This window comes from Bos indicus x Bos taurus, chromosome 28 (assembly GCF_003369695.1).
Source record: "Bos indicus x Bos taurus breed Angus x Brahman F1 hybrid chromosome 28, Bos_hybrid_MaternalHap_v2.0, whole genome shotgun sequence".
Lineage (NCBI taxonomy): Eukaryota > Metazoa > Chordata > Mammalia > Artiodactyla > Bovidae > Bos > Bos indicus x Bos taurus.
Window position 1 is genome coordinate 7,559,384 of NC_040103.1, and position 26,138 is coordinate 7,585,521.

Sequence of the window (26,138 nt, forward strand, 5' to 3'; positions counted from 1 at the left end):
AGGGGGGATCGTTCACAGAATCATAGGATAGCTGACGGTACATGTGCCTAAAATGGTCATCTCGTCCGACAGATGGAGAGACCGAATTTTAAAAGTGAAATGATCTTCTCACTGTGAGGACCTTCAAAAGCCAACAGAGAAGCCAAAGAAACCCTTTCTGTCTTCCTCAAAACCCACAGGGTGGCGAGGGGAAAAAAAATAAATCAATCAAAGTCACCTGGAACAGAACCATCAGGAAGGAAAGACATGCTATTTTCAAGTTTCTAAAAGGATATTAGTAACAGTCAGGGGGGGAAGAAACCCACATGAAAACTACCCTTGATAAAGGCCTTTTGGAAGCAGATAAAGGTGTGTTTTGCTGCCTTGAGGTCTTGAGTCTTTCACTCTGCTTTGTCCAGCTGGGTTTGGAGATTGAGGTCTGCGAGTGTGATTGTGTATTTGTTCCAAGTGATACTGGAGTTGTTTGCTTTGAACAAAGTGACTTTGTTCCTTTGTTGGATGTGGCCAGCAGCAGAGTCGTTGCTTAGGAAAGGAAAACACACACACACACACACACACCAGGAACTTGCTCAAAGTAAAAGGGGTTTTGTGGGTTATATGTTGGCACAAAGGCCAAGGCAGCTGAGCATGGCTATGGAGGCAGAGATTTGGCTGTCCCAGGGGCAGGGAGGGACAGCCTCGAAAGATTTCCTTTCCAGGGCCTCCCTGAGGCAGAGGCACTGGCCCTGGGCTCTTTCCAAGAAGTTGCTCAGGGCAGTTTATCAGAAGCCAGGAAAGAGTCTCATTTTACTGAAAGATCATTAGCAATTTGCTTCCCTCAGAAGATGGGACCTATTAGCTGTCTTCTGCAGGGCCAGGAGGCCGGAAGCCCAGAGTTCTGGCTGGTGTGAGCCACAGCTCTCTAAGTACACCTACTGTGTGCCAGGTTGTGTACCAAACCACGCTAAACACTGTCTGTGCATCCCTGTGTTAAAGCATTCAAGACCTCACAGGACAGGCTCAGGGCTGCACAGGAGTCAGCCCACAAGGCCCACTGTGTTCGTCCCCTCCCGACGTCAGCAACATCATGGCGCTAGCCTGAAGTTGGCCGTGATGCAGCGGTGCAGCCACTCTGGAGAACAGTGTGGAAGTTCTTTAAAAAGACTCAAAATAGAGCTACCATATGATCCCACAATCCCCACTCCTGGGCATGTATCTGGAGAAAACCATAATTCGAAAAGATGCATGCCCCCCAGTGTTCATATCAGCACTATTCACAATAGCCAGGACATGGAATCAACCTAAGTGTCCTTAGACAGACACAGGGATGGAAAAAGATGTACAGGGATTCTTGAACTGTGCTGATCGGGTGAGAAGGAGGAGCCACCAGCCCTCGTCTGCATCTCCAGCATCTCCCTCCTCTATCTTGGTCATCACTCTCGGATGGACAGTGGCTACCAAGGCTGGCTGGTAAGTTTCTATTACTTTTCTGCCAAGGAGGCCCCAGGTCTCAGGGGCCACCTCGGATATCCACAGCCCATGTGTGTGATATTTGCTTTCCACTCCAAAGTGGGCTCTACAAAACCCAGATTTGGGTCACAGAAAGAAATCATCACATTTCCAAAGAAGCCTGTGACCAATACTAAATGCCATTGACAGAAGTTGTGTCTGTTTTTAATTTGTGGACAAAGACTTACGGATAGGTGCAAAAATAAATCCTTTTTTGCAACCCAGAATTCATTGTTCAGTATGAGTTTTGATACAGATAAAAAGGAACAATTTACCTAAAACAGATTCAATAGAGAGGGTGTATTGATAAACATAAAGATTGCTTCCAGGACTATAGAGCTGATCATTTCCTCCATATCTTAAGCATTTAAATTATCAGCTATATTGTTTTAGGCTTCCCCAGTGGCTCAGCAGTAAAGAATTCACTTGTAATGCAGGAGAAGTGAGCAGGAGATGTGGATTTGACCACTGGGTCGGGAAGATGCCCTGGAGAGGGAAATGGCAACCCACTCCAGTATTCTTGCCACCGCATTATTCTTGCCTGGAAAATTCCACAGACAGAGGAATCTGGGGGCTACAATCCATGGGGTCACAAAAGAGTCAGACATGACCTGGGGACTAAACAATAGCAACATATTGTTTTAGTACTCTAATTGTAATGTTGACACAAAACAAAGATGGCTTCTGTTTTTTTAGGCTTTTGTCTTAAGAACGCAGTGTCTGGATTTTAAAAAGGTATTGGCAGGACTTCCTTGGTGATCTAGTGATTAAGAAGAGTTCACCTTGCAATGCAGGGGACCCAGGTTCAATCCCTGGTCAGGGAACTAAGATCCCACATGCCTCTGAGCAGCTAAGCCTGCACGCCACAACTAGAGAGTCCATGTGCCACAACGAAAGATCCCACATGCCACAACTAAGACCCCGTGCAGCCAGATAGAAAACAAATAAATAAAGGTACTGGTATACCCCCAGTGATCTGTACTGTTCTAGGGTGATTTGAACATGTGAGCATGATTTGAACTTAACACCTTTTTGGAAGGTGTCAAATTCAAAACTAGGCAGATCCATCTCCTGACCCAAAACATGGTCCTAAAGTAAACTGCTTGAGGAAATCGGATCCCAGAGATTATGGGTGGAAATTTTAAAGTGTGTCCCTATTCCACTGGAGATCAGAGAAGTCTGGACGGACTGACATGACGGCTGTAGATTGAGCAACACATCTCTTTGAAAGAGCCGTCTCATCTTGAAGATTAGGACTTGAACTAAGGTGATTGATCGTGGAAAGAATCAGAACATGTGAAATTCTTAAAAATTTATGGACTGAAATAAATTTGCCCGTGTTACACATAAGACAAAAAAACCTTTTCACTCTGTGCAGAAAAAAAAAAAAAGCACCATTGAACACTGTTGAGCACCATTTTGCCCTGACTTGTGTAAATCCCAACAGTCACGGGCGCCATTATTAATGGCCTCTTTGTTGTGCATCAATAAACTTTACAAGATAATGGAGGAGTGATGGTGTTAGAGTTTTTCCCCTCTCTTCTTCTCTTTCTAAATCTTTCCTGGCTTTGTGGCATTGCTGCCTGGCACACTAGTAAATGATGTATGAGATGAAGTATGGCTTTCTTCCAGCCAAGCAATGGCTTTGCCACCATTGCTTCAGTATTTATTATTTGGAGTTATGTTTGGGCTGGTCAGAAAAGTCCATCAATGTTTGCTGCTGTTGTCTGAAGACCAAGAAGGAAGGGGAGGAAGAAGGAGAAAAGGAAGAAAGGTTTGTACAATAAGAAAAATAAACTTGGTCTGGTCTGTAATATCAAAGTATCCGTTGGACTGACTTCTCCCTAATATTTTAGGATTCTTTTAAGGAGAGAAAAGGTCTTCATCCCCATTCTGCACCCTTTCCTGTGGGGTTCACCCCTTCCATCTGGGTCCTGGTGGTCTCATCAGATGGTTTATTGCCTTTAGAGCAAACATATGTGGGCTTGGTTGTGTTCATTGCTTAGCAAAATATCACAGAAATGTGTGACTATCTGTCAACCTGTACAAACTGCATTTTTGCATAGACTTTTCCCATCAGTGATTTGCCCAGGTGATTCCTGCCGCCTTTAAATTGTTCAGATCTTCTTGTGCTTGTCGTTCATGACCACGTAAGTAGCTTCTTATTAAGAGCTGACTCATTGGAAAAGACCCTGATGCTGGCAAAGACTGAAGCCAAAAGGAGAAGGGGCAGCAGAGGGTGAGATGGTTAGATAGGATCACTGACCCATGGACATGAGTTTAAGCAAACTCCAGGAGGTAGAGAAGGACAAGGAAGCCTGGTGTCCATGGGGTTGCAAAGAGTCAGACACGACTTAGCGACTGAACAACAAGTTCTCTAATTATCTACATATAAAAGTGACCCATTTTTATTTCCGTATAGAATGCTATTACTTGTTCCCAACCTATTTCTAGAAAGACGCTTGGCTCTACATCTGAGTTCAAACTCCAGCTTTGTTTCTTACTAGTTCTGTCAGCTGAAAACCTGGACTTTATTTCCCTGTGCCTGAATTTCCCCTGTGTGGAAGCATAAAATGTGTTTTCCAAAGTTTTTCATTTTTTGTATTACTTCAAATACAGGCACCGTCTTTCTCAACGCCCCATGCAGACTGTGGGCTTCATGATGTCAAGAATCATGTTGCAGTTGTAGTATCAGGCACAGTGTTGGGTGTTTGTTGATTGACAAGCTGTTTCTCCAGCTTTGAAACAGTGAAAACTATTTCCCAAATTCTTTTTTTTTTTTTTTTTCTCTGTTGCTTTGGGTTTCAGCCAGTACATTCTTATAAGCCAAACGAGGACTTGAGTTACTAGAAGCAACACAAAATATGCTCCCAAGTTCAATAAGCAAAGTCAATAGATCTAAATGACAAGCTCCATGTATCCAAAGAACCACACATTCATCTTTCTGTGGGATCAATTCAGGGCAGATGCAATATCACTTTTCTTGTAAAACAAGTAGTGATTTTATGTTCCCAGTAATTCTATTTCTACATCTTGAATCAACGTGAGTTTTACCTGAGTTTATTAATAATAGCTACATTTATTGAGTGCCTACTAAGTAGGGATGTATTGATAAATAGGCTTTAGTTGAGGGGAAAAGCCCTTCTTTATAGAATCTATTGATTTTCATGAAGGAAATACTATAGTGGTCAGTTTCAAGCTTCCGACATGACATCAGTGAACACGTGATTAGTCCGATAGGAGCTGCCCACCCACCACCCCGACTATGGCTGGAGCTACAATTACAGGATTAGCAATAATTTTCACAACAACCCTGCAAGAAAGATATTGTTCCCATGCTGTCAGTGAGGAAACAGGCTTGGAAAACACTTTGCCCCAAATCACATACATAGCTAGTCAGAGGTGACTTAAGGTTTAAACCAAGGTCTACATGACTCGCAAACTCAGTCTTCCCAGAACTTCACATTTCCTTGGCATAACACGGTGAACAAATGGGCGAATGCAGCAGCCCACTAGTCACAAATCCTGGAGAGACTGGACGAGCAGGATGCGGATTCTGTCCAGTGAAAGATTCAAGCCTGCCCAAGAACTCCTGACACAGCCTTGAGAGACGTGCACTTTCTCACAGCCGAGAAGGTGGTACTCATGTGATTAGCCAGGAAGTTGTCACCTTGATTAGTTCTGGCACATTCCCACGTGATATAATTAACCCAGATGTGTGGTACCTATCCAGGGTGTCTGGAGGGGAGAGTGTGGAAGGAGGTTCTCACAGAAGGGGTCGAAAGGGACACCATCATGCCCACTCCTTCAACAGGTGCTGGTCAACAAAGTACGCTGGTTTTCAGTGATGCTGTGATGCGACCGGAAAGGGAATTTTCAGCATATCCCCTAAGGGGTTTCAAATGAGTTCTGCAGGTTCAGTTTCTTTCTTCTGGTAACTCTGGGTCTGCCAAGGCCTCCTTGTCTTTAAAACTTGGAATAGTACTGTTCATCTCTTCAGGGGAATTAATGAATTCAAAGCTGTAAAGGCTGTAAAACCTGCAGATGATAGCAAACAGACAAATACACAATGTTTTTCTTTTCCTCCTGTGACTTGGTTCTCTGGATGTCACATCTTGCTATCAAAAGACCTAGATGTAACCAAAGCAAACAAAATAATTGCTTTCCATACTTATTTCTGTTGTAAAAGGGTCCTATGTTATAAAACAATGATAATGACAAAAATAATAATACTTTGTGTCTGGGTAACACCTTTCTTCTGAGGAGCTCAAAGCACTTTACAGACACAGGAAAAAATTGTCAACAGACAATTTATACAGAAAAAAATCGACTTGTAAGAAGTTACTCTGTGGGGGATAATGGTTCTGTTATTTTCACAAATTGACTGACAAACACAATATCTATTTCTGGTCTAAGCCAGGAATAAAAGTGCCACGTAGGAGGAAGGCAAGAGGACTCAGAGTGAGCAAGGCGATCGAAAGGGCTACTCTCTGGTTATTTACCTGAACGCAGTCTAGACACAGTCTGGGACAATTCTGACCCCAAGTAACCCTGTAACTAAAGGCTGCTCATTGGCCTGGATGATAGTATGAAGCGATGGCTACCTGCTTACTAGACCTTCCATGGGGCTCCTCTCTGGCATCCAGATGCAGCTTGTTGAATTATCTTAGCAGATGTTGGAGGGTAAAGCTGGGAACCCATCTCCAGAGCGCCTCTCCTAAATGAACTATAGGGCTGACTCTGCTTATTAAATACTCACACCACCTTCCAATTTCCCATGCCTTCCTTCTGAGTTAACCTTCCAATTCTCACCCCAAATCCACGAGCCACAGACAACTAGCTACAGACCTCAGAGGGGACTTTGAAGTATCAGAAAGAGAAACTAAGTAAACAATCTCATTTACAATTGCATCAGAAGGAACAAATATCTAAGAACGTATTTAACCAAGGAGATGAAAGACCTGAACTCTGCTGCTGCTGCTGCTGCTGCTAAGTCGCTTCAGTCGTGTCCGACTCTGTGCGACCCCATGGATGGCAGCCACCAGGCTCCCCCGTCCCTGGGATTCTCCAGGCAAGAACACTGGAGTGGGTTGCCATTTCCCTCTCCAGTGCATGAAAGTGAAAAGTGAAAGTGAAGTCGCTCAGTCGTGTCTGACTCTTAGCGACCCCATGGACTGCAGCCTACCAGGCTCCTCCGTCCATGGGATTTTCCAGGCAAAAGTACTGGAGTGGGGTGCCATCGAACTCTGATGTTGATGAAAGAAATCAAAGACAACACAAACAAGGGAGAAGATACCTTATATTAACAGATTCAGTTCAGTTCAGTCACTCCGTCATGTCCCACTCTTTTCGACCCCATGGACTGCAGCACACCAGGCTTCCCTGTCTATCATCAACTCCCAGAGCTTGCTCAAATTCATGTCCATTGACTTGGTGATGCCATCCAACCATCACATCCTCTGTTGTTCCCTTCTCCTACTGCCTTTAATCTTTCCCAGCATCAGGGTTTTTTCCAATGAGTCAATTCTTCACATCAGGTGGCCAAAGAATTGGAGCTTCAGCTTAAGCATCAGTCCTTCCAATGAATATTTAGGACTGATTTCATTTAGGATGGACTGGTTTTATCTCCTTGCAGTCCAAGGGACTCTCAAGAGTCTTCTCCAACACCACAGTTCAAAAGCATCAATTCTTCAGTGCTCAGTTTTCATTATGGTCCAATTCTCACATCCATACGTGACTGCTGGAAAAGACATAGCTTTGACTAGATGGACCTTTGTTGGCAAGGTAATGTCTCTGCTTTTTAATATGCTGTCTAGGTTGGTAGTAGTTTTTCTTCCAAGGAGCAAGTGTCTTTTAATTTCATGGCTGCAGTCACCATCTGCAGTGATTTTGGAGGACAAGAAAATAAAGTCTGTCAGTGTTTCCATTGATTCCCCATCTATTCGTCATGAAGTGATGGGGCCCGATGCCATGATCTTAGCTTTTTGAATGTTGGGTTTTAAGCCAGCTTTTTCACTCTCCTCTTTCATCAAGGGGCTCTTTAGTTCCTCTTCACTTTCTGCTATAAGAGTGGTGTCATCTGCATATCTGAAGTTGTTGATATTTCTCCCAGCAATCTTGATTCCAGCTTGTGCTTCATCCAGCCTGGCATTTCGCATGATGTACTGTCCATGTAAGTTAAATAAGGAGGGTGAAAATATACAGCCTTGACGTACTCCTTTTCCTATTTGGAACCAGTCTGTTGTTCCATGTCTGTTGCTTCTTGACCTGTGTACAGATTTCTTAAGAGGCAGGTAAGGTGGTCTGGTATTCCCATCTCTTTAAGAATTTTCCACAGTTTGTTGTGATCCACACAGTCAAAGGCTTTGGCATAGTTAATAAAGCAGAAGTAGATGTTTTTCTGGAACTCTTTTGCTTTTTCAGTGATCCAACAGACATTGGAAATTTGATCTCTGGTTCCTCTGCTTTAGCTAAATCTGGCTTGAATATCTGGAAGTTCTCGGTTCATGTACTGTTGAAGCCTGGCTTGTAGTATTTTGAGCATTACTTTGCTAGCGTGTGAGATGAGTGCAATTGAGTGGTAGTTTGAGCATTCTTTGGCATTGCCTTTCTTTGGGATTGGAATGAAAACTGACACCTTTTCCAGTCCTGTGGCCACTGCTGAGTTTTCCAAATTTGCTGACACATTGAGTGCAGCACTCTAACAGAATCATCTTTTAGGATTTTAAATAGCTCAACTGAAAGAATGAATATTGTTAAAATGACCATACTCTACAGATTCAGTGTAATCCCTAGTAAAGTAAGACTGGCATTTTTTCACAGAATGAGAACAAATAATCCTAAAATTTGTATGGAACCACATAAGATACTGATAGCCAAAACAATCTTGAGAGAGAAAAACAAAGCTGGAGGAATCACACTCCCAGATTTCAAAGTATAGCACAAAGCTATAGGTATCAAAACAGTATGTTACTGACCCAAAAAAGCAGACGCATAGGTCGATGGGACAGAATAGAAACCCCACTTATATGGTCAATTAACCTACAACAAAGGAGGCAAAAATATACAGTGGGGAAAAGACAGTCTCTTCAATAAATGGTAAGAAAAACTAGACACCAAATGTGAGAGAATAAAGCTAGACCACTTTCTTACACCATAAATAAAACAAACCCTATCTCTGGATAAAAGACTTGTAAAACCTGAAACCGTAAAACTCCTAGAACAAAATTTGAACAGTACACTCTTCAACATCAGTCTTAGCAATGTTTTTATTGGATCTGTCTCTTCAGGCAAGGGCAGCAAAAGCAGAACCAATCAGATGGGACTACATCATAAAAGGCTTTTGCATGGTGAAAGAAACCAACAATAAATTGAGAAAGCAAACTACAGAATGGGAGAAGATATTTGCAAATGATATTTCTGCTTGCAATATTCAAAATAGATAAAGAATTGCTTCGACTAAATACAAAACATCTGATTAAAAAAGTGGGCAGAGGACCTGAGCAGACATTTGTCTAAAGGAGACATACAGATGGCTAACAAGAGCATGGAAAGATGCTCAACATCACTAATCATCAGGAAAATGCAAAATCAAAACCATGATGAGACATTGCCTCACATTTGACAAAACGGTTATCTCAAAATGACCAGAAAAGAGTACTGGTGAGGATGTGTGGAAAAGTGTGCACTCTTGTGCACTGGTATGCATGTTGTACGCTGTTGATGGGAATGTAAATTGGTGCAGCCACTATGGAAAACAGTATGGAGGGTCCTCAAAAAACTAAAAATAGAACTATCATACAATCCAGAATTTCTACTTGTAGGTATTTATCCAAAGAAAATGAAAACACTAACGGAAAAAGATTTTTGCATCCCAATGTTCATAGCAGCATTATCTACAATAGCCAAGATACAAAAGCAACCTAAGTGTCCATCCACAAATGAATGAATGAATGAACAGGGGAAGGGAGTGAGGTGATGAGCAAAATAGGTGAAGGGATTAAGCGGTACAGATTCCAGTTATAAAATAAATAAATCCCAGGGATGTAATGTATAGCGTCAGGAATATAGTCAATAGTCCTGTAATAAACTTGTATGGTGACAGATGGTAACTAGACTTACAGTGGCAATCATTTCATAATATATATAAATTATCAAATCGGTATGTTGTCCACCAGTATGACGTAATATAATATTGTAAGTCAATTATGCTTCAAAAATAATTGAAATGTATCCTATTTTACAAAAATAGTGCTGCCATGTGAAAGAAGTCTTTTTCACTATCAACGAAAATGAAGGCAGTGGACCCTAAAAATGCATGCAGCCCACTCAGAAACACTACCCTGGTGGTCCAGTGGCTGAGACTCGAAGCTCCCAGTGCAGGGGGTGTGGGTTCAATCCCTGGTCAGGGAACAAGATCCCCATGCCACAGCTAAAGATCGAGCATGCTGCAACAAAATCCACACACAGCTAAAACTTGACACAGCCAAATAAATAAAATAAGAATAAATATTTAAAGAAAAAAACAAAAAGTTGCTGGTTCTAGGTTAGGAATCCTTGTTCTGGGAAGGAGCCTACTGGGGCAGGAACATCAGGCCATGCATTTTTGGCCTGGAAAGTTTGTCTTCCTGCAAAGAGAGGAGTTAAAGACAAAATTAAGTAATGAAGGCTAAGGGCACCTAGAGAAGCCAAGCAAGGTACTTAGCTGAAATTTCTTTCTCTGTAGAGGAGAAATAAAAAGTCCTCAGATCCAACGGTGAACCCACGTATGTGTTGTGTGTGTGTGTGCTCAGTCATGTCTGACTCTTTGTGGCCCCATGAACGGGGGTCCACCAGGCTCCTCTGTCCATGGAATTCTCCAGGCAAGAATAGTGGAGTTGGTTGCCATTTCCTATTCCAGGGCATCGTTCCAACCCAGAGACCAAATCTGTGTCTCCTCTGTCTCCTGCATTGGCAGGGGGATTCTTTACCACTGAACCCACCTAGGAGATGCTGCCCCAGTTCAACCTCCCAGTCTCTCCAGCCCTCTATTGCAGAATCTTTTCTTTCTCCATGCTTCCCACGGGATTTTTCTGCCTCAGCTACTGGCTGCCCCATCACCTGAGTCCTCAAGTGTGCTATCCGGGTAGATGGGTCTTAGTGAGAGAAAGTCTGGGGGGATGGGAAGGGGAGTTTGATCCCTGATTCCTAACATCTCTTCCAGCTGCACGCACCACGCAGCTGTATGTATGAGAGAGAAAAGCAGGGTGAGGGCGTGTGTGTGTGCAGCAGCCAGAGTGGGCGAGGGGAGAGCTTTCATCACCAAGACCAAGAGTTCCTGTTTATAAACATTGGCTCACTGTTTAGAGATGTGAGGGGAATTAACCACAAAATTCGACCCACAACTTCAGGCCGTCTATTTTCACATCCGTCACACCACACATACTTTCTCTCTCCACCCGAAAGCCACCACATAGAAAATAATTTCTTTCTATCGTAACTATAACCAAAAGGAAGAACATACTAAGGGTTATAGAGGTGGGGAGGGTCATGCCTGGCCAGTGGGATTACTCTGCGAAAAGTTATCAAACGGGCAGGACTTGTAGCCCTGTTGGCTAAATAGGTCCATTGGCAGACTCTTCAACACTTTCCTGCCCCCTAGCTGCTGTGGAGGTTGGGGGGTAAGGGGCAGCTACCTGTCAGCTCTCTGATGGAAGTGACCATGGCTTAGGGCATTTACTCTTTCCAGATCTTTTTGAAGCCCCCAAAGACTTGGAGATCCCAACCACATGTATCTCAATAGGATCTGAAGCGCCATCTTGAGCAGGGAGGCAAAGCACCCAGGTGTAGGAGGAACAGAGGTCCAGGTGTGGCTGCCTACAATCCACCTGTGTCCATACTGTCATGAGATGGTGCCACCTAAATACAGCTTCCTCTTGGGGTCCCCAAACCTGTTCTTACCCTCCCCCTCACCAATTCCCCAGACACTTTTGGCACAGACTAACCAAGGACAGGGCCTCATACCTACCTCAGCAGATCTTGGCACATTTGACCAAATAATTCCAAACGTGGGCTTCTTTTGTAGAAACATGTTTGTTTTTTAGGTTTTTTTTCCTTTTGAACTTTTTATTTTGTATTGGGGTATTGCCAATTAAAGGGGCTTCCCAGGTGGCGCTAGTAGTAAAGAGCCTGCCTGCCAGTTCAGGAGACATAAGGGACACAGGTTCGATTGCTGGGTTGGGAAGATCCCTTGGAGGAGGGCATGGCAACCCTCTCTAGTATTCTTGCCTGGAGAATCCCATTGACAGAGGAGCCTGGCGGGCACACAGTCAGACGTAACTGAAACAACAGCTGCAGCAGCATAGCTGATCAACGATGTTGTGACAGTTTCAGATGAACCGCAAAGGGACTCAGCCATATATACTGCTTTTGTGGAAACTTTTATTGATGGGATGCTCCTTAGATCAAGGCCATTTCATCAGGACATACTAAAATTAATAGCAGTCAATGAACATTGAGCATTTAATGCATGCCATATTTGGTGCTAAGTGTTTTATATACAGGACCCCCTTCTGTCTTTGAAAGAGCCCTGGGAGGGGGACACTATTATTCTCCCCGTTTTGGAATTGAGAAAACTGAAGCTTCGAGAAGTTAAGTAAGTTGCCCAAAGTCACACAGTCAGCAGCAGGGCCAAGGCCTGAGCCTGTTTAACATCAAAACTTCTTTTCCTACTCTCTCCATTGTACACACACAAAATTGTTTTCTGGAAGGTTCTAAGCCTCTCCTGCATTCAGTCCTAGATAGGAGTAGCAGAAAAGCATCTCCCATGGCAGAGGGAACCTGGAAGACACAACAACAGGAAACACACAGCAAACAGAAGGTTAGTGCTGTGGCTGATTGTCGAGAACCTCAAAACATTCAGCAGAATCACCCCTCACACATGGCCCCGACCACAGGCAGCATCCTCTCTCTACACAGGCTGTGGATCTGACGACGCCGCTCAGGCTGGAGCGCGACTGCTCTCTGAAAGGTTTCCAGCAAATGCTCCTAGCCTGTTCTCTTCCTTCCATCTTTGCTGTCTGCCTCTTACCTTCCTCTCCTCTGCTGATCCGGAGGGACCCGGCTCTGCTGGGTGACCTTGAGACACGCCCCCTTCTGCATCTATTTCCTCATCCGGTTTGTAAAATGAGCAGAGTTGTTGGGTCCTGAGAGTGGCTGTGTGGATTAAACACGGTATGAAAATGAGTGACTAACACTAGCACATAACTGATCATCAGAAAGTGTTGGTGACCTCATCCCATCTTTACATTTTCCCTTCCTTCTCTTGGCCTTAGATCATAATGGCAATTTCCTCCACCTGGGGACCGCCCCCCCAGTCACTTTCCCAATGTGTGAGTCATGGATGGGGGATTAACTGTGACCACCTTCCTTTTCAGATCTCACAATCTGGGTGTTCAGTGCCGTGTGGTGGCGAAAGGAAAACACATGCTGTAAACAGATAGGACATTTTAATTTTCTTCTAAAATCATTTTAGATTTTGAGTTGGAAGGCAACCTCCCAGGGCTCCATCTTCCTCAGGCACTGCTGGGAAGAATGATGAAGTAATTCAGCCATGCCCAGAGGAGTTGGTATCCCTGGAAATTGTCCTCCTGTTGGATGGCACAGCTCACTCATCCCAGTTGCATCATTGGGAGATGGGCCAGCCCTCAGCCCCTCTCCCCCTGAAACTTCTTAGCCTCATTATTGGTGGCAGGAAGTTCCATCTCACAAAAGTGACTGCCCTGGTGTTTGGGCAGTCTCTGGGGACTGGGATGACCCAGAAGAAGGGGACTTGCCACGTCAACCAGAAGGAGCAGAAACAGGTGAAACCTAGGAGGTGGACCAGGTGAGGAATTCTTGGGTGCCCAGCTGGAAAGGGTTCTGGATGGAAGGTGATTTGAGGAGAAGAGCTCTGAAACATGGATGGTGGTGGTTTCGTTTGGGTTTTGGGTTTTGGGTCTCCCTGGTGGCTCAGACAGTAAAGAACCTGCCTGCAATGTGGGAGACCCAGGTTCGATCCCTGGGTCGGGAAGATCCCCTGGAGAAAGGAATAGCTACTCACTCCAGTGTTCTTGTCTGGAGAATCCCATGGACAGAGGAGCCTGGTGGGCTATGGGATCGCAAAGAGTTGGACTTGACTGAGTGACTTTCACTTCACTCGGACTAGGAAGATGGTTCTTTCTGATGAAAAACTGAGCTGCACACCCTTCCATTTGGGGGCACTCCAATAGCAGGGATGTAGGAGTTTCACAGACCATATTCCAAAGAGCACATCTAGCCATAATTTCATGTTCTCCTGTGGGAATACTCCCCATTGCTGCTTTTCAGCTCTTGCTTAGGTAGCTGAGGAGTTGGGCCAGGTGGGCAAGTAGGGGGACCCACTTTGTGTGCAAACTTACAGAGGCTGAAGCTCTCCAAGGACAGAGCTAGAGCTGAGAGAAGAAGGTTGTACGATGAGGAATCCTGGACTTAGGGAAAGGCTGGCTGCTCCAGGACACAAAGGCCCCAGGAGGTATTCCAGGATCCCTGGGCTCCAGCATCCTGCTTTCTCGGTTTCACCCCGAGTCCCATCCAGAGCTCTGTGCATTAGTGTAACCAGAAACACGAGCTTGCCTGCTCTTCCCAGGGCTGAATGGAGCAGCATAGAGAGAGAGGCCACTGCCGGTGAAAGGCAATCACACCCAAAAGCAAGCTCTCGCTCACTCCTCAGGACCGGCAGCTCCCCAGGACGACCAAAGATTAAGATGTTCCAGCCCCTCAGCTCCCCCAAATGCTCTCTCTCTTCCAGTCACCTCATCTGTGTCACTCTTTTGAAGCTGTGCTCCTATTCCATGAGCATCCCAGATCTTAAGATGATTCTCTCCCACATCCCTTCCTTCCTTCCAAATGACAAGCAGGTGTAAATGCGGGGTACCTACTTTTCAAAACCAGGAGGAGGGCAGGATGCAGGTCTAGGAAGATGGGTAAGAGGGAAAGAGAGAGAGAGACACAGAGAGAGAGCAGATGGCAGTACAGGGCTGGACCTGAACCTCTTTCTAACTTGGAAGACAGAGGAGGGAGGAGGTGTGCTGGGCTTATAAGGCTAAGGCTGTGGCGATGTGGGCCTGGGGGTCCTGTATGTTCCCCAGGCCAGGGCACTCCATGTGGGCAGCTCAGAGGCGCCCACGCCTGGAACACAGTCACAGTTTTCTTTACTCGACATTTACCGTCAACTGGGGGATATCTTTCATCTTTCTAATTACTTCTTCATGACAAATACATGTGTATGCACTGTACCATGAGGGCACTCGTGTGTGTGTGTGTGTGTGTGTCTGTGTCCTTACAAGAAAAACTTATCCTCTGTAGTAAATGAAAAAAAAAAACAAAAACCAAACCAGTATTAATTATGTTTTGGACTGACTTCACAGAGGTCTGGGGACATAATTTCAATAAAAACTATACTCATGATTCCAATGCTATTATTCTCATTTGAATTTTAACCCTAAGAATTTTCCAGCCTGTCAGCCAAACCAACACTTGGGCAGACTGACAGTTTTCAGAAGCTAAAATCATTCCGGCCTTCGCCTGCCTCCTAGGAGAGGCTTGGGATTCTGGAGCTCAGACGGGACTGTGTCTCTGCCCCCATGGCTTTGCCCACTTCCTGCGGCTTCCTGGCCCATTTCAGCCTTCAGGTAGATGAGATGCTCTTGAATGTGCGGGCAGATCTGCCTTCGAATGTACTGGAATGCTGCCTACTCCCTGCTGCTTTCCATGTGCCCTGCTCCATGATTTGGCCACAGAGTTCTGAGCAAACCCCATTCCCCTCTGGCACCCTCACTGGTCACGGGGGGCAGGTGGAGGGCTGTCGTGTGGAGCAATCAACAAGAGGGACTCCTTCACCCTCATCTTTAAGCCCCTTCTGGACTCCAAAGGAAGGTAGAATGGCTCCTCAAGCCTGCCCCGGGGGTATGGAAAACCCTACCTGTGGATGGACTGAATCAAGAATCTCAATTTCTACAGCTTCTGTGCCAAACCATCGGGCGTCCTTTGGTTCCCTTGTTTCTACAACATGTTCCTTCAATTTTGTAGAACATAATTCATTATATATCCATTAGGTATACAGATCCTCATTTATACATATGGCGAACATATGCATGTATGTGTGTATATATATATAGCATGCACACATACATATATATACAAAATGTGGATGGTGTGTTCCAACTTAAAGACCCACACACTCACACCCACCACATAACCACAGTCCTCTAAGGACTTCACAGCCACCCAAGTCTCCATCCGCTGCAGGCTCTGTGAGGTCCTCCTGGCCTCTGTAACTCAGTTCTGTGCATTCACAATGGGATTTGCTGCATTACTGGGCATTTTCCTAAGAGGAGAGGACTTCTATTCTGTTTAGTTGTCAGTGAAAACAGAATTTTCTCCTTATGATTTGACATATCTGATAACTGAAAGAACTCTGGGCTGACAAGATTCTGCTCCAAACATTGCAAATTCTGCTTCTACTTTCCTGTGGATCAGGTTCTGGACACAGAAGCCACAGGATCTGTTTATATGATGATGTGACCCCAGGCCCTACAGGGGCCTAGATGATGATGCCCCTTGAGCCAGGATGGGAACCAGGAGGAGTAACCCTGGAAGCCATTTCTACATCAGAACAGCTAGGAATCATTTGATATATATAGAAGAGACTGCAAACTGATAAATATCCCTCAGTCCAAACTCAATATCTTCCCAACTTAATTTTCCCTTCACCATATCCCCAAAATACTCAAAGCCACTTCAACACCATGAGAAAATAGTAAGGCGTATCAAGGCAAAGTAGGGTTGGAAAAAGACAAAAGTCTTAACCTACTTATCTTGCTTCTGCAAACTTTACAAAGCACATGCCCATGTGAGCTGATTATTATGATGCCTCAAGGTCCACAGAACGGATGGTGCAAGTGAGGGGGCCTGAGGTTAAACTTTATTAACCTCCTGGTACCCATCTCTGAGAATAGAATTTGGCAACAGTTGATAAAAGGAATAAAGAAAATCAAGTATTCCAGCAGAAAGCAAAGCTGTAGCAGAGATGTGGAATGCTCAGGACTATGTGGTGAGCAGAAGCTCATTTGAGGAAACAGTTGTGGGCCAGAGGGTGGAGAGAATGAATATCTGAAAGGCAGGCCAAGTGCAAATCACAAAGGGTTGCAACTGTTGGGGTGAGACATCTTGATGTCAACTGTACAGCAAGAAGCTTTGAAGATCTGCCCAAGACTCGAGGCTGGGGACAGCCCCTCTCTCTCCCCATCATAGTCAAATTCTGGAAAAGTGAATTTGGGATGGGGTGGATGGGAGGCAGGGAGACCAACTCAGAGGCATCAGCTGCCATGTCCTGTGTTTTAGAATTCTTTGCGACAGACATTTGACAGAAACATATACTCCTTGACTCACTAGTGACTTGACTCACTAGGCATCAGTCCTGGGGGGTGCTGAAGCTTCTTCCTGTTCTGACCCTGTAAACCGTTGGATGTGACCTTGATCGAGTTTTACCTTGTGGGGTCAAGGTCTTGGGAACTGTGCTCCACAGACTGTCACGATCCTCTCCAGGTACCCATTCTCAGCAACATGCTCCTAATCAACCGCACCTCCCCCAACACTCTTGCTGTCTGTCTTCCCAGGCCAGGAGGCAAGAGGATGTGGTGGCTTCATTCCAGGAAGAAGCAAAGGGTCTCCATGGGGTGGTAATCTTGGAAACGGCATGGAGGGGACCGAGAGACAGCTGATTTGGCAGCTAAGTGTATTCAGATAGCAAAGAGGACGGAAGGAAGAATATTGTGTGTTGAGCTGCAGGAGCGACACACAAAGCATAAATTGCTGCACTTGGTGGTGGATGTGTGCACTTGGGCAAGAATGGAGTCCAGCTGCTTCATTTTCGAGCTTCATGTTCATGAGCTTTGATCACGGGGAGGGTCAAGCATCTCCTTTACCTCTTAGCCTACACTCTCTCCCGAGATGTTGTGACCAGTAACTCCAGAGTAGCAGTGAACACTTGGGTTGCTTCCACTCCCTGGCTATTGTGAACAATGCTGCTATGAACATAGGTGTGCAAATATCTGTTTGAGATCCTGGGTATATGCCCAGAAGTTGAATTGCTGGATCATATGGTCATTCTATATTTAATTTTTAAGCAACTGTTGAATATTGTAAATAGCACACCTGCCATAAAATAAATACAAGTGAGGCTCAACATCCCCACATGCTGTCTAGTCAGCATCTCAAAGGCAAAATATCTCAAACCAAAGTCTTGATTTTCCCCCAGTCCTATTCCTCCCCAGTGTTCCCCACCTCTGTAAATGGAATCACCAAGGTGGCCAAGGCTGAAACATTTGGCATTATCCATGACTCCCCTCTTTCTTTCATTCTCCACGGCTAATCCATCAGTGAATCCTTATAAGCTCTACTCTCACAACAGGGCCCAAACCAAATCCCTTCTTGCTACCTTGCTGCTACCACTAGGTCCGTCCCCTCACTGCCTCTCACCCCAACTGTTACAATAGCACCCCACAACGTCGTCACTCACTTTTAAGTATTTTTATTTATGTATTTGGCCACACCAGGTCCTAGTCGAGTCAGGTAGGATCTTTGATCTTTGTTGTGGCATGCGGGATCTGCAGTTGTGGCTTACAACCACTTAGTTGCAGCACGTGGGCTCTCGTTTCCTGACCAAGGATCGAACCCCTGGTGCCTGTGTTGGGAGTATAGAGTCTTAGCCACTGGACCACAAGGAAAGTACCAAGATGTCCTCGTTCTTGTCCTTCTACCTCGCTACTTTCATTCAGCTGCTAGAGGGATTCATTTTAAACGTCAGTTGGATTGCAATCCAACTCCTCTAATCAACACTTCCAAAGGCTTCTTATCGCAATCAGAAAAAACACACGACCCCCCCCCCCCCCAACACACTTGACCATAAAAAGAAAAAAACAATGCCATTTGTAGCAACATGGATGGATTTAGAGATTATCATACTGAGTGAAGTAAGTCAGACAAAGACAAATACATGACATCGCTTATATGTGGAATCTTAAAAAGGGTACAAATGAACTTACCTACAAAAGAGAAATAGAGTTATAGACGTAGAAAACAAACTTATAGTTGTCACAGAGTGTAGGAGGCTTGACCCCCCCCAACGGAGGACAAGCCCGTTGCCTGGCCTCCCATCCAACCACTGTTGCCCGACCCGCCCATCTGGCCTTGACTCTTCCTCAGACATTGGTTAGCTGGTTCCTCGGGGTCTTGACCTTGGGAGATGCTTCCCATAACTCTTAACGCAGCTTATTACAATGCCAGCCCCTCTAAGTGGCTCCCCCGCAGTGATCCTATCTGGGATAACAGCCCCACCTCCCAGCCTTCTAATTCGACTTCATTCCTCTTCATAGACATGGCATAGTACCTGATTCTCCATCTCTCCTTCCAGAGGGTAAGCTCCATGAGGACAGGGAGAGGCTTTGGTGGCTGCCATGTCCCTGTGGCACAGGATAGGGTCCCTGCTCCCCATTAGCATCAGCACATCTCTGTCTCTAGGCAGTTCAGTTCTGCAGACCCAGGAGAGGAGAAAGTGCCGAAATCCACTTCCTTGACACCTGGGCAGATTTAGGGTTCTGGGGTTCCCAGACCCTGCACCCAGCGCCTTTTTTTTAACTTATTGGAGTGTAGTTGATTTAGAATGTTGTGTTAATTTCTGCTGTATGACGTGAATAAGTTATATACATTTTTTTAGATTCTTTTACCATATAGACCATTATAGAGTATTGAATAGAGTCCCCTGGCTATACAATAGGTCCTCATTAGTTTCCTATTTTATATATAGTAATGTGTATATGTCAATCCCAATCTCCCAGTGTATCCCACCCCCCCCACGCCCTGTGACAACCATAAGTTTGTTTTCTACGTCTATAACTCTTTCTTTTTTGTAGATAAGTTCGTTTGTACCCTTTTTAAGATTCCACATATAAGCGGTGTCATGTATTTGTCTTTGTCTGACTTACTTCACTCAGTATGATAATCTCTAAATCCATCCATGTTGCTACAAATGGCATTATTTTGTTCTTTTTTACGGTCAAGTAATATACCATTGCGACTTTTAACTTACAGAGTCCAGAGTGCACACAGAGATGACTTTCAGTGCTTTAGGAAGGTTTCAGGCCCACAAACAGCTCCAGACCCTAACATATTGGTGGCTTTCAGTCACCCAGCCACTGTGGCAGGACCGGGACTCTAGGGTCCATGTTCTCTTAGTCAGATCAGGCCACCTCCTGAGGCCCTCTGGCTCACTGGAGAAGACTCTAATGCTGGGAAAGATTGAAGGCAGGAGGAGAAAGGGACGACAGAGGAAGAGATGGTTGGATGGCATCACTGACTCAATGGACATGAGTTTGAGCAGTCTCCGAGCATTGGTGATGGACAGGGAAGCCTGGCATGCTGCAGTCCATGGGGTCGCAAAGAGTCAGACACAACTAAGCAACTGAATTGACTGAGGCCCTCTGACCTCCTTTTGAATATGAGTATTTGGGGCTAGCTCTGGGCAGCACTTCCCTCATGAATTGTATTCTTCGGAGCACTAAGATCACCAGATAAGGAGCGGAGTGAGCGATACTTAAGGAAGAAGTGGAGGGGGCAGAGACTGGAGAAGCAAAATCAGAAATGGCTTCCAAAGTGCTCTGAAGTTATTTTGGGCTTGAAAAATCTTTGTCCTAAGGTCCAGAACTTCAGTGTGAACCCGGTCTCAGGAAATGGGAAGACCTGATGACAAATGGTCCTAACCGAGAAGCACTTTGAGCTTCTTGAACGTGAATGAGGCCAGAACTGGGCATTATTCTTTCAGAGCCTTGTCTCCCCTATGCAAGTTGCTTGAGTTTTCTTCTTTTTTAAAAAAAAATATTTATTTCTGGTTGCGCTGGGTCTTCGTTACTGTGTGGGGGCTTTCTCTAGCTACGGCTAGTGGGGCTTACTCTTCATTGTAATGAATCGGCTTCCCATTGCAGTGGCTTCTCTTGTCGTAGAGCATGGCCTCTAGGTCACAGAGGCTCAGTAGCTGTGGCAGACAAGCTCAGTTGCTCCTTAGCATGTAGGATCTTCCCAGACCAGGGATCGAACCCGTGTCCCCTATATTGGCAGACAGATTCCTACCACTGTACCACCAAGGAAGTTCCGCTTGAGTTTTCTAATAGTCACTGGGTTCATCTCTTCAAGACTGACCCTATAATTTATTGTTCAAGCAAATGCGCTTTTGAGAATAAGGGGCTTCCCTGGTGGCTCAGCTGGTAATGAGCCAATGCAGGAGATGCAGGCTCGAACCCTGGGTTGTGAAGATCCCCTGAAGAAGGAAATGGCAACCCACTCCAGTATTCTTGCCTGGAAAATTCCATGGACAGAGGAGCCTTGTGGTCTACAGTCTCTGGGATTGCAGAGTCAGACATGACTGAGCATGCACGCACACACACTTCAGTTACTCTGGGACAACAGTGGGGATTGGACTGTCGGGGTTAACAGGATGCACAGTCTCCTTGCTGTCTTTTCTAACCATGAGGAGTTGAGTGATGATCTAGCATTTTAATGCACCAAACAAGGAAGTGAAATTCTTAGCCCTGCCCCCACCAGAGGGTACAGCTTCATCACTGCTGCTGGTGTCCCTGCCACCCTCTGCTCCTTCCCTGTGCCCAGGTCTAATTAATCCCTTTCTCTAAAGGTCTAAATTCTTCTTTGAGTCTTCTCCCTCAAATATCAGTAGAGGAATGCTGATTTCAACCACTCTTTCCTGACCCCCACAGATTTTCCACAGCATGGCCCCTTGAAATGACCCCTTCTGGATGCTATATGAATATCTGCTCTCAGTGAGCTGGCTGTCTGGTGGAGGAGCCTGGCCCTGCTGGTGTTGCCCTAGGTCCCTGACCACACGCTTTGGAAACATCTCTTCAGCAGGGTCCCGCTTACACTGGTCTCTTATAAAGGTTTGTTCCCACGCCTCGAGGAGGAGCAGAGAGCACCAGAGCTGCAGAATGCAACTTTGCTAAGATCAAAGCGAGTGCCGGCTGAGGCTTCAAGTCTACAACTCCCCAGCGATCCCTTTATGCTTGCCAGGTGAGCAAACTTGATGGTGAGCGGACATGCAGAGACCAGCAAGACCTGAGCCCAAAGAAGAGGGCTTTCTACAGCTTGATGGCTCTGTCAGGGGTGCACATAGTAGGTGCCTCTCAGTAAATTTCAGCTGAGTCACTGAATGATCGACTTCATCAATCATGCTCCCAAAGCTGTTGAGTCAGTGTGATGGGTGGGGTCAAGAGCTTCACAGCGAATTCTGGAATGTCAGAGCTCTAAGAGATTTTGTGTGTGTGTATGTGTGTGCTTAGTTGTGTCCAACTCTTTGCAACCCCATGGACCATAGCCCACCAGGTTCCTCTGTGCATGGGTTTCTCCAGGCAAGAATACTGGGTGGATTGCCATTTCCTCCTCCAGGGGATCTTCCCAACCCAGGGATCGAACCCACATTTTCTACATTGGCAGACAATTTCAGATGTGTAACCCAGGTGAGGACCCTGAGAGGTAAGATGGCCAGCCCAAATTTTGCTAATGTCAGGGACTAAACGAGGCTCGGCTCTTCTGACAGCTAATCCTGTACTTCTCTGTCTACACCACATGCCCCAGGCCAGCTGGCCCTTTGACCACCACGATTTGCCTTCCTTACAATTTTACTAGGGATATCGTTTTCATTTTTGTTTCTCTAATGCCTCCATGGTGTTTAACACTCCTGTGTTATGGTAATAAGAGAATTTCTGTGTGACCCTAGGCCAACTATTCACCATCTCTGGGCCTTCTCTTGGATCCATAGAATAAATACGATACTGCTGACCTGAATGCATTGTGGCTGTATTCTAATGTATATGTAATTGCAGAAAGATTTTGGAAATCCAGGAATTGTGCTCAAGTAGACGCCGGTGCTGAGAGCATTTCTTGGAGAAATTGAAAGGGAACTTTTCTGTCTGTGATGGAAGGAACAGAAGATGGTTCTGAGCAAATCTAAGCTCACGCAACTCTGTGCATCTGAGCACCCAGCCTGGAGCCCAGTGTCACCTTTTGGTGGGGGAGGAAGGAATCTGGTAGGGGTCCGAGAATGCAAGCATCCTGTGGAGAGGGCTTGACAACACCCTGACCCTCCTCTACGCAGGGCCCTGAGTACTGCCCGGTAGGGTCTGTCCCGGCCGCCTGCCCACAGCGCCAGCCAGCAAGGGAACAGCCTCCCTTGTCAGCTGGGCTCCCAGCGTTGCAGATGGAGGGGGAGCCGGCTGCTTTTAATTAGAGGCGCTGCTTTCCTGTTTTCCATTGGCGGCCAGTTTCTAAGTTTCCCCGCACCCTCTGCTGCTTCCCAAAAGCAATTTCTTTCTTTCTTTTTTTTTTCAAAGAATCCAAACTGTCTGGAATGAGAAAGGAGAAAGCTATCATTATGTGAGCTGCGTGGTGGCTTCTGTTGCCTCTGCAGTCATTTAGAGGTGGTCAAAGGGAGGCCTCCACTGTCCAGACGTGGCCTAGGGTTCTGCTGTTAATTCTCTCCTCCCCATCCCATGGGCTCTTCTTCTATACCACTGAACCCCTGTGGGGAGAATATTGCGGCACCAGGCTCTGATCCTGGTTAGAACTCACTTCTTCACATGAAGCCCAGGTCCATTTAGAACAGAGGGACTTCAGGAGGGCTGTCAGAGTTTGCAAACAAGAATAAGGGCACCCAGTTTCACGTGAACTTCAGACACACCGCATAACTTTCAGTGTAAGTATGTCCTAAGTGTTGCATGTATACTTTTAAGAATATACCATGTATACTTGCATTACAAAAACGATTCTTTGGTGACCTGAAATTCACATGTAACCTGATGTCCTGTATTTTATCTGGCAAACTCTTTTCTGAGGTCCACAGAGAGTCCCAGACCACAAACCTGAAAGTCTGCTCTCCCCAAGAGTGGGTTGTGTGGAATGTATCCCATTTGGGAGAGGTCAGCAAAGCCAAGGGGAAGACAGAGATGGCTGTCCTGTGTCACCAGGATGAAAAAGAGAGACTCCTCAAATCTAAAGGCATCCATGTTATAGGTACTTTGGCTTGTTCAGACAAATCAGCATGCAAGGGGAAAATGACAAGATGGTTCCAGGCCACAGGACCTGTGGATGAGCCTGGTCTGCCCAGAGGCCAGTGGCTTGACCAAAGAAGGAGAAGGAAGGACACAGGCCAATCTGGGGGGGTGCAAGCCTTAGGTCAGTAATTCCTAGCCCTTTTTGTCCCTCCATTCCTGCCATGGTCTGCTTTGATGCTACTCTGGCTCCACCTCATTATGCCTTAGATGGCTGACAGCCTTAGTCTTCATTTAGTTGAAGTTTAATTTTATTTGAGAACAGGTTTACAAACACGGAACATGCTCAGACAAAGGAGAAGATTCAGAATCTCTGCACGGAAACTGGAAAGTTCTAGAAGATTCCAGAAGGACAGGCAGAACAAGTAAGGCAAAGTCTCAATCCCCCAGGGTCCTTCCTCTTCTGGAGGAGATGGCCAAGGGGAGTCTGGAAAGACAGCAGTGCTCCCCCTGCCAACAAGGCAGATGGGAGTACTCTGCCTGGAGACAAGTGAGGTCCCCCACAGCCCACCCCAGACAACCCTCAGACCTGAGAGCAGATGAAAAAGGTTCTCAGGCAGCAGAATGTGCAGCCTGCTGTTATTTATAAACCGTCATGGAGCTTGAGAGGCGGTCTACCAAGTTTCCCCTTATGTAAATGACAGTTTACAATGCACAGGGCCCACACGTTGCGTAAACCAGGCCTGATATTTTAAACCCTCTCTGTTCGCAAAGGGTGTTGTGCTTTGTTCTCCTCTCCAGTTTCCCACTTCAGGAACTGAGATCTGTAAAATTGCACGTGGTCAATAGGGAAGTCCATCAGAGCTGTTCTGAGCGGCCGTCCTCCCGTCCCCACCCCCACCCCAGCTCTGGTTTCATCTAGGATATCAATTATGGGCTTTTACATAAGACGGGCTAATGCATTTTCAAAGCAGGCAGATCCCCCTCCCATGTTTTGACAGTTTGGCTTGAGTTGAAATATAATTAAACTTTTTGAAAACCTGGGCTTTGAAACACAATCCCCTCCCTGTTGACACGCCGGTTGTTTTTTGTTGTGTTCTTTTTTTTTTTTTTTTTTTTCCTTAAGAGTTGGGTTTTTACTTGCTGCGGTGCATGACTTCGCCCTTCACTTTCTGCACTCAAAACAAACACTGGTTTCAGGCATTCAGCTTTTCTAGCGCTGCATAGCTGAGAGTGGAAAAAATAACATCTGAAACAGGACGGGCTTTTGATGTTCCCTCCTTATGACAGACACATTTGAAAACCACCGCGGTGAGTCACTCACATTCTGTGCATACCCTCTCCAAGGAGCAGGAAGTGTAGGTATTTTAAACCCTGAAGCCAGGAGAAGTTTTCAGCTGCGTCTTGGCCCGCACCCCTCCTGAGAGAAGCTCAGTGGCCCTGCTCAGTGTGACCCAGGCTCCTGCCAGCCTCTCTTTGTTCTCTTTGCCCTGGTTTTGCTTTTTAGGCTAGCAGGCCAAGTTGGAAAAGCACAGAGCTAGCGAATTTACAAAATCAACAAAAACTTAAAAAGAAAAAAAAATCAGCAACAACAGCAGCAATGGAGGCCAGTGGTTGGTAGGGGGCAGGCAGATGGAGCCATGAGATGTCCTCAGGCAGCTCACTAGGGACCCACTCTGGGGCTCTTTGGCCCAACAAGAAATAAAGTCCAGTCCCTGTCAGCTAACTTCTAACCCAAGTCATTAGCTGTGGGGAGCGTCCCCAAGCCCCCTCCTCCACTAGCTGCAAAGGCCAAAAGAACAGAAGAGGAGGGGAACTAAAGACAGAATTGGACTGAAATAACTTTCTTTCACTCATGTGCATGCTCAGTCGTGTCTGATTCTTTGCAACCCCGTGGACCGTAGCCCACCAAGCTCCTCAGTCCATGTAATTTTCTAGGCAAGAATACCAGAGTGGGTTGTCCCTTCCTCCTCAAGGGGATCTTTCCAGTCCAGGGGCTGAACCTGCACCTCCTTGGTCTCCTGCTTGGAAGGCAGATTCTTTACCACTAGCGCACCTGGGAAGCCCTGAAAATGACTTTAAGAGGAAGGATTTTGTTTAAAAAAGGACTTGGTGGAAATAAGCCAGAATTTGCTCTGAAAGAAGTTATAAATCTTAACCTTCCTTGGGACAGGAAACCCAAAGAGGGTGCGTGGAGCTTCTGCAGATGGGAACAGGGTGGTGGTAGGAGACCTTGGCTTCCTCTATGGGGAGGGAAGACTTCCCAGAACATCGGCCTCTGATATCACCAGCAGTTGATACTGGGAAAGTGGTAGATTCATGCAAGAATTCATTTTGCTCTGATGTTTTTGCTGTTGTAGACAGCTTTCTTCAAGAGGTGGAGTCGTTTGGGAAAAGCAATCCCAGCCTTCAGCATTTTTAGAACAAGAACATGGTATGACCCTTGAACTGCTTGGGAACCGTGTAAGCCACAAAAGCACCCCAGCTATGAAGAACTATTTCTATTGTCTCAAATGCCAGCTGCCTCTCCATCCTAATGGA

The 26,138-nt window shown here is 45.8% G+C and overlaps 1 non-coding gene across 1 annotated transcript; it reads left to right on the plus strand.

Moving 5' to 3' along the window:
• The first annotated feature begins 1,636 nt into the window (after window positions 1-1,636).
• LOC113885653 lies at window positions 1,637-1,759 on the plus strand. The gene has a single exon (XR_003509303.1). It is a non-coding gene; the product is annotated as a small nucleolar RNA SNORA40 (small nucleolar RNA).
• The last annotated feature ends 24,379 nt before the right edge of the window (window positions 1,760-26,138 follow it).